Here is a 10379-nt window from a genome sequence, read left to right on the forward strand (position 1 = left end):
TAGAATATGTGGACAACTACAAATACCTAGGTGTCTGGCTAGACAGTAAACTCTATTTCCAGACTCACATTAAGCATCTCCAATCCAAAATGAAATCTAGAATTGGCTTCCTATTTCGCAACAAAGCCTCCTTCACTCACGCTGCCAAACATATCCTCGTAAAACTGACTATCCTACCGATCCTCGACTTTGGCAATATCATTTACAAAATAACCTCCAACACTCTACTCAGCAAATCGGATGTAGTCTATCACAGTGCCATCCACCAAAGCCCCATATACCACCCACGACTGCAACCTGTATACTCTCGTTGGCTGGACCTTGCTACGTATTCGTCGCCAGACCCACTGGCTCCAGGTCATCTATAAGTCTTTGCTAGGTAAAGCTCTGCCTTATCTCAGCTCACTGGTCACCATAACAACACCCACCCGTAGCACGCACTCCAGCAGGTATATCTTACTGGTCATCCCCAAAGCCAACACCTACTTGGCTGCCTTTCCTTCCAGTTCTCTGCTGCCAAAGACTGGAACGAATTGCAAAAATTGCTGAAGTTGAAGACTTATATCTCCCTCACTAACTTTAAGCATCAGCTATCTGAGCAGCTCACTGATCGCTGCAGCTGTACACAGCCCATCTGTAAATTGTGCATCCACTACCTCATCCCCATATTGATATTTATTTCTGCTCTTTTGCACCCCAGTATCTGTACTTGGTCTCTATGATATTATTGCGTAATGAGATCATTCTCTTATGGGTCAATGCAATGGCTGCTATGTCATCCAACACAGCCTCTACCTCGTACTACTTAACATCAGCCTACTAAAGCACTGTAGAAAAGGCCCATGAAGTTGGTGGAATAATCCTTTAATTCATGGCCACTTACTCAGCTGGGCCAGAGCGCTTTATTTAGGTCAGGTGGCAATGACCGACAGATCTCATCCACATAAAAGGAGGAAAACGCCATCGCCTGATCTCGCTGCTTTCTCTTCCTTAACTCCGTCTGCTCCAGAAGTTCTGTGCGTCCATGAATTCACGTAAGTCCACCGACTCTGTTACCTTTCATCTGAACTATCTGTTGCGATCGGGAGAGTGGGCCATCAGTTATTGTTTATAGTTATTACCGCGGAGCGTGGCTTGGAGCGCACGCTTCAAACATATTGTGTAATGTGAATTGTAAATGATCGCGGCCATACGGATCCTCATAGGCCAATTATGCAATCGATATGGTTAATATGTAATTCAATTAATTACATGTACACATGAAGACAATTGAAAGGGTGAAATGAGAAACGGCATTGTTTGCTAACTGATCGACTTTGATATCAAACTAAAGGAGATTATAGATTGAATGACCATTCACTGTTTGTATTTATTTCATGATTTATGATAAATAGTTAAGAGCCTAAATGACTCACGGGTGATTACTATTGACTTCTTAATGAACTGGATTGTTGAATTCCCTAATTATGTTAATAATGAATGATTGTTATGATTTGATCTTTGTGATTATGAATTTGATTGGATACATGTTATTTTGTTTCCTTTGTTATGCAGCACAGACTACTCAGTAAATATACCACTTTATGGTTAAAGGAATTCCTGCCTCAGTCTCATCCATTCTTCTGTCACCTGACACGTGACCCCCTGTTCACCTTCACTGTCAGTCATCCTACCTGTCCAGCTACCCACACAGATTCCACTAATCTTTCAAGCACAATTTATTTGTGTTAAAATATAATCTCCACAGAGCCCGATTATAGCATAGCCTAATGGCCATTGTTTCATTTTTTGTTCATCAGGGCTGCTTCAGAGGTCATCTGCTGCGGAACGGTGAAAACAGAGATGGCTAAAAAACATCCTCCACTGCATCGGCAATACAGCATCCCCCCGCAGTGCAACCCCATCAGAAGCACACATTAATCTGATAGATACTGACAGCTGAATTGACAGGACCCTGTCATTATACCAAGTCCTCAACAAGCTTGTGTCGTGTCTTTGGCATCATTAAATTGAAGACTGTTATTTTATCAAATCAATTCTCTGTAATTATTATTACATGATTAAACTAATCATGTAAATGTAATTAACTAGGAAGTTGGGACACCAAGGACAATCTTCAGATTACAAAGTTATAATTTTCCTAATATTTTAATATCTGATCAATTAGTCTTCTAATTAATAAATTATTCTTTACCTCACGTTAGTCTCATTCCAAACGTCGTAACATCGTGAATTGTTGGTTATCTGCACGAACCCAGCCTTTACTATGAATCATCCTGTCACGTTCCTGACCTGTTTTCTGTTGTTTGGTATGTGTTTATTGGTCAGGGCGTGAGTTTTGGGTGGGCAGTCTATGTTTTCTGTTTCTATGTTGGTTTTGGGTTGCCTGGTATGGCTCTCAATTAGAGGCAGGTGTTTGACGTTTCCTCTGATTGAGAGTCATATTAAGGTAGGTTGTTCTCACTGTTTGTTTGTGGGTGATTGTCTCCGGTGTCTGTGTTTGTCGCGCCACACGGGACTGTCTCGGTTTGTTTGTACGTTCGTTCTTTTGTGTAGTCATTTTCCTGTTCGTGAGTTCTTCGTTTTATGTAAGTACGCATGTCCAGGTCTGTCTACTCCGTTTTGTTGTTTTGTAAAATTATCAAGTGTTCTTCGTGTGTTTAGTTTAGTTTTGTTAATAAAGTTCATTATGTATTCACAACCCGCTGCACGTTGGTCCAATCCTTGCTACTCCTCTTCGGATGAAGAGAAGGAGGAGGCCCGTTACACATCCATACATCAATTGTCTTAATCATTTATTTACTAACTAAATAATCACATAAATGCATAAATAAACAGTAGATATGGTTACAAGGAAATGATAGGGGAGGTTCCCTAGTGGGCTAAGCCGATATGACGGCAATCAATATATATTAACGCCCAGTGTGTCGTCGTGATCTCTGTTGGAATCGTCAGTCCTTCTGTTGGAAAGTTAAACCGAGCGTCTCTCTGCTTCCCTGAAGTCTTTCGTGGTTAGAATGGATACTTCAAAGCTTTGCTTAAACTGAGGTTTTTGGGGTCTCTACTCAAACCTCTGCCCCCTCAGCTGACCGAGGTATGCATGGTCTGAAGAGGATTTCTTCAGGTGGAGGTTTTATTCATAACAGTAGAAAAGGGCTGTCCCATGAGCTAGATAATGTCTGTGCTCATGGGGGTGGGCCAATGACTTAGTTAATCTTTAAAGGGAATACATTTCTCACACATTAACGGTTTAACATAGCATTACATCATTTCACAAATAGTTTCATCTTTACTCATTCATTTTATACAATAATTAGACGCACACCTCAAGAGGCACCTGTATAAACAGAGTTATGGTAATGTGGCTGTATTGTCTTTCATGAGGTCACAAACATGAAACAAAACGGACCGGGTCGTAGCTGGCTTCTCCACCGACCGTTTACACATTCTCCAAAACATGGATATTGTTCTATTCTCAAGTTCTGTGATGTAGTAGAAGTTAATTTGTTCTACTGTGAAACTCTCTCTCTCTATACTGCATGACCAGGAGGAGAGAGTCTCCTCCAGGAATTTACGACCTGAGATAACAGAACCTGGGTGTAGGAGAGAGAGAGAGAGAGAGAGGGGGATGCCACGATCTATACCCAGAAAGGTCCATGTCATGACACTTGATAAGAAGAGCGTTGAGGCTTGGATTCTATCAGTAGCCCTGTCCGTAGTCCTGCCTCCAGGAGCAGAGAAGCTGCCAGTAGCAGTGGACTGATGCGGAGGCAGGCTGGTCCTTGTGACCTAGCGGAGGGGGTGGGACTCCATATTCTACACGGCTCTCCGTTGGCTGTTTCTAGTGTCCTTCATCGTGCATACCATCAACGGGAACATGCTGATGTGTTTGGCCGTGGGGCTCAGCCGCCGCCTGTGCCGCATTTCTAACGGCTTTTTTCTGCTAGCCGTGATGGATCTGTTACTGGGTCTGCTGGTGCTGATACTCTCTGCCACCCGGGAGCTGCTGAGTGGACACTGGCCCCTGGGGGGCATCCTTTGTAACATCTACATCTCTCTGGATGTGATGCTCTGTACAGCCTCCATCCTGACCCTGCTGGCGATCAGTGTGGACCGTTACCAGGCCATCTCAACTCCGCTATGCGGCCTCCGCAGAGTCACCCCTCCCCGGGTAGCTCAGGCCATCACTGTCATCTGGGTCTCTTCCCCACTTCCTTCCTCCCCATCCACCTGGGCTGGAACACAGGTGACTTCAGGGTGCAGAACCTGGACTGGGTCGAGGTGGAGGGACGCACCTGCCGCTTTGAATGGCACAACAACTACGTGCTTCTGGATGCCTTTGGTAACTTCTACCTCCCACTACTGGTCATGTACGATATGTACCACTGAATCTTTTGGATAGCACGTGAACAGGTTAGTGTTTTATTTCTTATCCATATTTGTTGTGCAGTAGTACCATTACCAGTGGTAGAAGTGATACTAGTAATTATGTCTGGAGCATCAATAGTAGTACTGGAAGAATTAGTAGTAGCTCTTAGAGTTACATCCATTTATTAATGTAATCTGCTCAGTCGTCCATCTGCTGACCTGTTTCTCTAACCTGTCTTCATCCATCCATTCGGGTACGGCGTATCCGAGCTGCCACTGCTTCAATCGCACGCAGAGCATCAGCGGCGGCCACAGCGCGGGAGCACAAGGCCACAGTGACACTAGCAGCAGTTCCGGGGCCCTTAGTTATCTGTTGGTTATACCTCACTATTGTACCTTTACCTGCATGGGCATCAGGGCAGAGACTAATCCCCCTGCTACTGCCCTCTCTGTGGTGCTGTGGCTGGGCTACTTTAACTCCGCTGTCAACCCCATCCTGTACCCGGCCCTGAACTTGGACTTCCGCAGGGCCTATGAGGAGCTGCTGTGCTGCATGGGGGCTAGCGTGGAGACGCACGTCCACAACTATCTGTGTGTCCCTGCAGAAACGAGTGCCACACCCACTGGTGGTGAATCAGTGACTACCCTGGCTGGATTTACTTGGTGAATCAGTGACTGCCCTGGCTGGATTTACTTGGTGAATCAGTGACTACCCTGGCTGGATTTACTTGGTGAATCAGTGACTACCCTGGCTGGATTTACTTGGTGAATCAGTGACTGCCCTGGCTGGATTTACTTGGTGAATCAGTGACTACCCTGGCTGGATTTATTTGAGGAATCAGTGACTACCCTGGCTGGATTTACTTGGTGAATCAGTGACTACCCTGGCTGGATTTACTTGGTGAATCAGTGACTACCCTGGCTGGATTTACTTGGTGAATCAATGACTACCCTTGCTGGATTAACTTGGTGAATCAGTGACTGCCCTGGCTGGATTTACTTGGTGAATCAGTGACTACCCTGGCTGGATTTACTTGGTGAATCAGTGACTGCCCTAGCTGGATTTACTTGGTGAATCAGTGACTACCCTGGCTGGATTAACTTGGTGAATCAGTGACTGCCCTGGCTGGATTTACTTGGTGAATCAGTGACTACCCTGGCTGGATTAATTTGGTGAATCAGTGACTACCCTGGCTGGATTAACTTGGTGAATCAGTGACTACCCTGGCTGGATTTACTTGGTGAATCAGTGACTACCCTGGCTGGATTAACTTGGTGAATCAGTGACTACCCTGGCTGGATTTACCTGGTGAATCAGTGACTACCCTGGCTGGATTAACTTGGTGAATCAGTGACTGCCCTGGGTGGATTTACTTGGTGAATCAGTGACTACCCTGACTGGATTAATTTGGTGAATCAGTGACTGCCCTGGCTGGATTAACTTGGTGAATCAGTGACTACCCTGGCTGGATTTACTTGGTGAATCAGTGACTACCCTGGCTGGATTAACTTGGTGAATCAGTGACTGCCCTGGCTGGATTAACTTGGTGAATCAGTGGCTACCCTGGCTGGATTTACTTGGTGAATCAGTGACTACCCTGGCTGGATTTACTTGGTGAATCAGTGACTACCCTGGCTGGATTTACTTGGTGAATCAGTGACTACCCTGGCTGGATTTACTTGGTGAATCAGTGACTACCCTGGCTGGATTTACTTGGTGAATCAGTGACTACCCTGGCTGGATTTCTTTGAGGAATCAGTGACTACCCTCGCTGGATTTACTTGGTGAATCAGTGACTACCCTGGCTGGATTAACTTGGTGAATCAGTGACTACCCTGGCTGGATTTACTTGGTGAATCAGTGACTATCCTGGCTGGATTTACTTGGTGAATCAGTGACTACCCTGGCTGGATTTACTTGGTGAATCTGTGACTACCCTGGCTGGATTTACTTGGTGAATCTGTGACTACCCCAGCTGGATTTACTTGAATGTGTGTGTGTGTGTTCATCCCTAATAGGTGCAGCATGTCCACTCAGAGCTATGTTGGATGGATTCTAGGAGGTTGGCGGAGGGGAAAGAAGGACATCTGGAAGTGTCATCCAGGGATCCTGTAAATAATGTACCCCTGCGTCAACAGCCAGGCTGGAGAGTTCCACTGGGAATAGGTTCCCTCAGTTGGAAAGTACTGGCTCACATCAACCACCCCCACATTCACCTGTTGCCGAGATACACTCACCCGTGGGTCAGCATGTGACATTCGCACTATGACACTTTATGTTTGGCTGTTTATCAGAATGTGGAGTCATTTCCTGATGGCTTTTGTCCACTGGATTTGTAGACTGCTTTGTTTCTGTCATGTGACCTCATTGTAGATCAAATAGTGAATAATATAAATGAAATTGTTAAAGAAGTCCCCACACAAACTCTCTTTTACACAGATACTTGCACTCCATACGTTGCAAGCAGTGGTGTAAAGTACTACTTAAGTCGTTTTTTGGGGTATCTGTACTTTACTTCACTATTTATATTTTTGACAACTTTTACTTCACTACATTCCTGAAGAAAAATATTGTACTTTACTCCATACATTTGCCTTGACACCCAAAAGTACTCGTTACATTTTGAATACTTAGCAGGACAGGAAAATAGTCAAATTCACGAACATCCCTGGTCATCCCTACTGCCTCTAAATAATGTCTGAGTGTGCCCCTGGCTTTTACGTACATTTAAAAAACAATAAAATGGTGCCATCTGGTTTGCTTATATAAGGAATTTGAAATTATTTATACTTTTACTTTTGATACTTAAGTATATTTTAAAACAAATACTTTTAGACTTTTACTCAAGTAGAATTTTACTGGGTTGCTTTTACTTGTGTCATTTTCTATTATGGTATCTTTACTTTTACTCAAGTATGACACATTTTCCACCACTGTAGGCAAGGACTTATGTAAAGTCATCCACACAAGAACAGAGGTGACACAAAACAAATGGAATGAATTTGTATCTGTTTGTGCATATCAATGTTAATGACATATGTTTCTACTATACAATTCAATCTAAAATTTTTATTTAAAAGTCACTTGCCAATGTATTTTTATTTAAGGTGTAGGCACTGTCAGGCATGACACAGTACAGTATATTAACACAGACAACTACCAGATAACATTATTTAAAATGTGGAGAAACAACCAAATCAAAAGGAACATGGACCCAGAAAATAGTTGGAGAAGACAGTCAGAATGATTGGTAAATTTATTTAAGAGTGATATGATCGCCTGGATTCCAGACAGTATATTTTTGCTATAGCTAGCCAATTCCATGTTAGTTGTCATGCCTTATCTTGAAACAGAAAATGTCTGTCACCCAGGCCAGAAAGAAAGAAAGAAGCCCATACAAACACATTGAAAAACAGATTCACTACATAGAACAACAGATAGTCCCCCAAAAATCTAAAGGAAGTTTGTTCTGAAGTGTCTGTCCTATATCTGAGATATAAGGTCAGTAAACATTTTTTAAAATGTATTTAAACACGTATTTTTGGAACTTAACAGTCTCCATATATACTTCCATTAATTTTTTCAAATGGGGGAACCTTCAGACGAGTCTTGTGAGGCCACTGGGTGTCCTAGAGCAGAACAACTGACATGTTCATGAAAGTCTCGTTCCACAGAGTGGTCATATTAGTGTGTGGGTCGTAGAGCAAAATGGAGAACACCATCGTGTTCATGAGTCTCATCAACATGTACGTGTTTGCGAGAATCTCACCTTTCCATAGAGGCGTCATAATAGTTTGTAGGCCAAACTGTTTGGAAGCTACAGACGATTGTTAGAAGACCGATGATTTTCGGGATGTCTCATGGTCTGACAAACACGACTCTAGCTCGTCACCTTTCACTGCAGATGCGGAAGTGCGACATCGGCATATGCAGTGAAAAAAACAGATACTGTATCTCTTGTTTAAACCGACGGATTTTTAATGGAGATTTTTTTATTATGCTAATTAGACACACCACAGGGGCACGGACATCGACTCGAGGCGTTAAGGGTTTACCTTAAGGAATAACTTTCCCTTACCGAAGGGAATTAACTGGATCGATTTGACAACAGCCAGTGAAAGTGCAGGGCGCCAAATTCAAACGACAGAAATCTCATAATTAAAACTCCTCAAACATACAAGTATTATACACCATTTTAAAGATACGTTTATTGTTAATCCCACCACAGTGTCCGATTTCAAAAAGGCTTTACGACGAAAGCATACCATGCGATTATGTTAGGTCAGTGCCTAGTCACATAAAAACACCATTTTTCCAGCCAGGGCGAGGAGTCACAAAAAGCAGAAATAGAGATCAAATGAATCACTAACCTTTGTTGCACAGAGCCCCTCAAACATTTCCTTAGGTAAGGGCAAAATGTAAGGGTTTTATGGCAGTTTGAAGGCATGCATGCGGAAAGAGTCTCTGGTATCCATGGAAACACCCTGACAGAATACCTTGTCAAAGAGATTGCATTTATTTTGGGAGATCACAAAATTTAACTTCTACATTCAAGACCGGAGAAACAAATTGATTCAGAAGATAACAAAACATGTTTCTTTTAGTATCTTTTTTCTCAACTTGTTTCTATTATGTCAAGCTAACTTACAGAGTTGGTAGCTAGCTATCCAGCTAGCGGTGTCGCCATGGAATGTGCAGCTTCTATTGTTAGCTGGTGGTGGAGGTTTTCCTTTTGAAACCAGGGCAGAGGAAAGCAACATCCACCTCCACAAATGCTGTTTACATTGATATCCATACTGAATTAAGCACTTATTAAGGGACCTCATGGGCACCCTTAACTTTTCTACTTAATTTAAGGGAGAAATTCACCTTTGTCACGTTCCTGACCTTATTTCCTTTGTTTTGTCTTTGTTTAGTTGGTCAGGACGTGAGCTGGGTGGGCATTCTATGTTATGTGTTTCTATGTTGGGTTCATTGTTAGTAGCCTGATATGGTTCTCAATCAGGGGCAGGTGTTTTACGTTTCCTCTGATTGAGAACCATATTAAGGTAGACTGTTTCTCACTGTTTGTTTGTGGGTGATTGTTCCTGTGTCAGTGTTTGTGCCACATGGGACTGTTTTCGTTCGTTTCGTTCATTTTATTCGTGTGTTCCTTCCTGTTCGTGCTTTCATGTTATATGTTCACAAGTTCAGGTCTGTTAACGTCGTTTATTGTTTTGTAGTTTATCAAGTGTTTTTTCGTGTCCGTCTTCGTTTAATAAAACAAGTATGTATTCAAACCACGCTGCGTTTTGGTCCGATCCATGCTCCTCTTCAGACGAGGAGGAGGACGAGCGTTACAACCTTAAAATGTTTGTGCAACTGACTTAACTTCACCAGGGTAGGGGGCAGCATTGGGAATTTTGGATGAAAAGCGTGCCCAAATTAAACTGCCTGCTAATCAGCCATAAAAGCTAGAATATGCATATAATTAGTAGATTTGGAAAGAAAACACTCTGAAGTTTCTAAAACTGTTTGAATTATGTCTGTGAGTATAACAGAACTCATATGGCAGGCAAAAACCTGAGAAAAAATCCAACCAGGAAGTGGGAAATAGTTTTTCAACTCTTTGCCTATTGAATACACAGTGTCTATGGAGTCATATTGCACTTCCCAAGGCTTCCACTAGATGTCAACCGTCTTTAGAACCTTGTTTGATGCTTCTACTGTGAAGTGGGGGCGAATGAGAGGGGAATGAGTCAGAGGTCTGCCAGAGAGCCACGAGCTGACCATGCGCGTTCACGTGAGTTAGCTTGCGTTCCATTGCATTTCTGAAGACAAAGGAATTCTCCGGTTGGAACATTATTGAAGATTTATGTTAAAAACATCCTAAAGATTGATTCTATACATCGTTTGACATGTTTCTACGGACTGTAACGGAACATTTTGACTTTGTCTGACCTAGTGATCGCGCGTCATGAATTTTGATTACTGGGCAAAACGCGCGAACAAAAAGGAGGTATTTGGACAT

The 10379-nt window shown here is 42.9% G+C and overlaps 1 long non-coding RNA gene and 1 pseudogene across 1 annotated transcript; both read left to right on the plus strand.

Annotated features, from left to right (window-relative positions):
* Nucleotides 1–903: 903 nt before the first annotated feature.
* LOC120021790 lies at nt 904–2027 on the plus strand. Its single transcript, XR_005472548.1, has 2 exons — nt 904–1034; nt 1800–2027. It is a non-coding gene; the product is annotated as an uncharacterized LOC120021790 (long non-coding RNA).
* Nucleotides 2028–3661: 1634 nt separating this feature from the next.
* Nucleotides 3662–6912, plus strand: LOC120021024 (annotated as a pseudogene).
* Nucleotides 6913–10379: the final 3467 nt, after the last annotated feature.

The sequence above is a fragment of the Salvelinus namaycush genome, chromosome 26 (genome assembly GCF_016432855.1).
Source record: "Salvelinus namaycush isolate Seneca chromosome 26, SaNama_1.0, whole genome shotgun sequence".
Taxonomy (NCBI): Eukaryota; Metazoa; Chordata; class Actinopteri; order Salmoniformes; family Salmonidae; genus Salvelinus; species Salvelinus namaycush.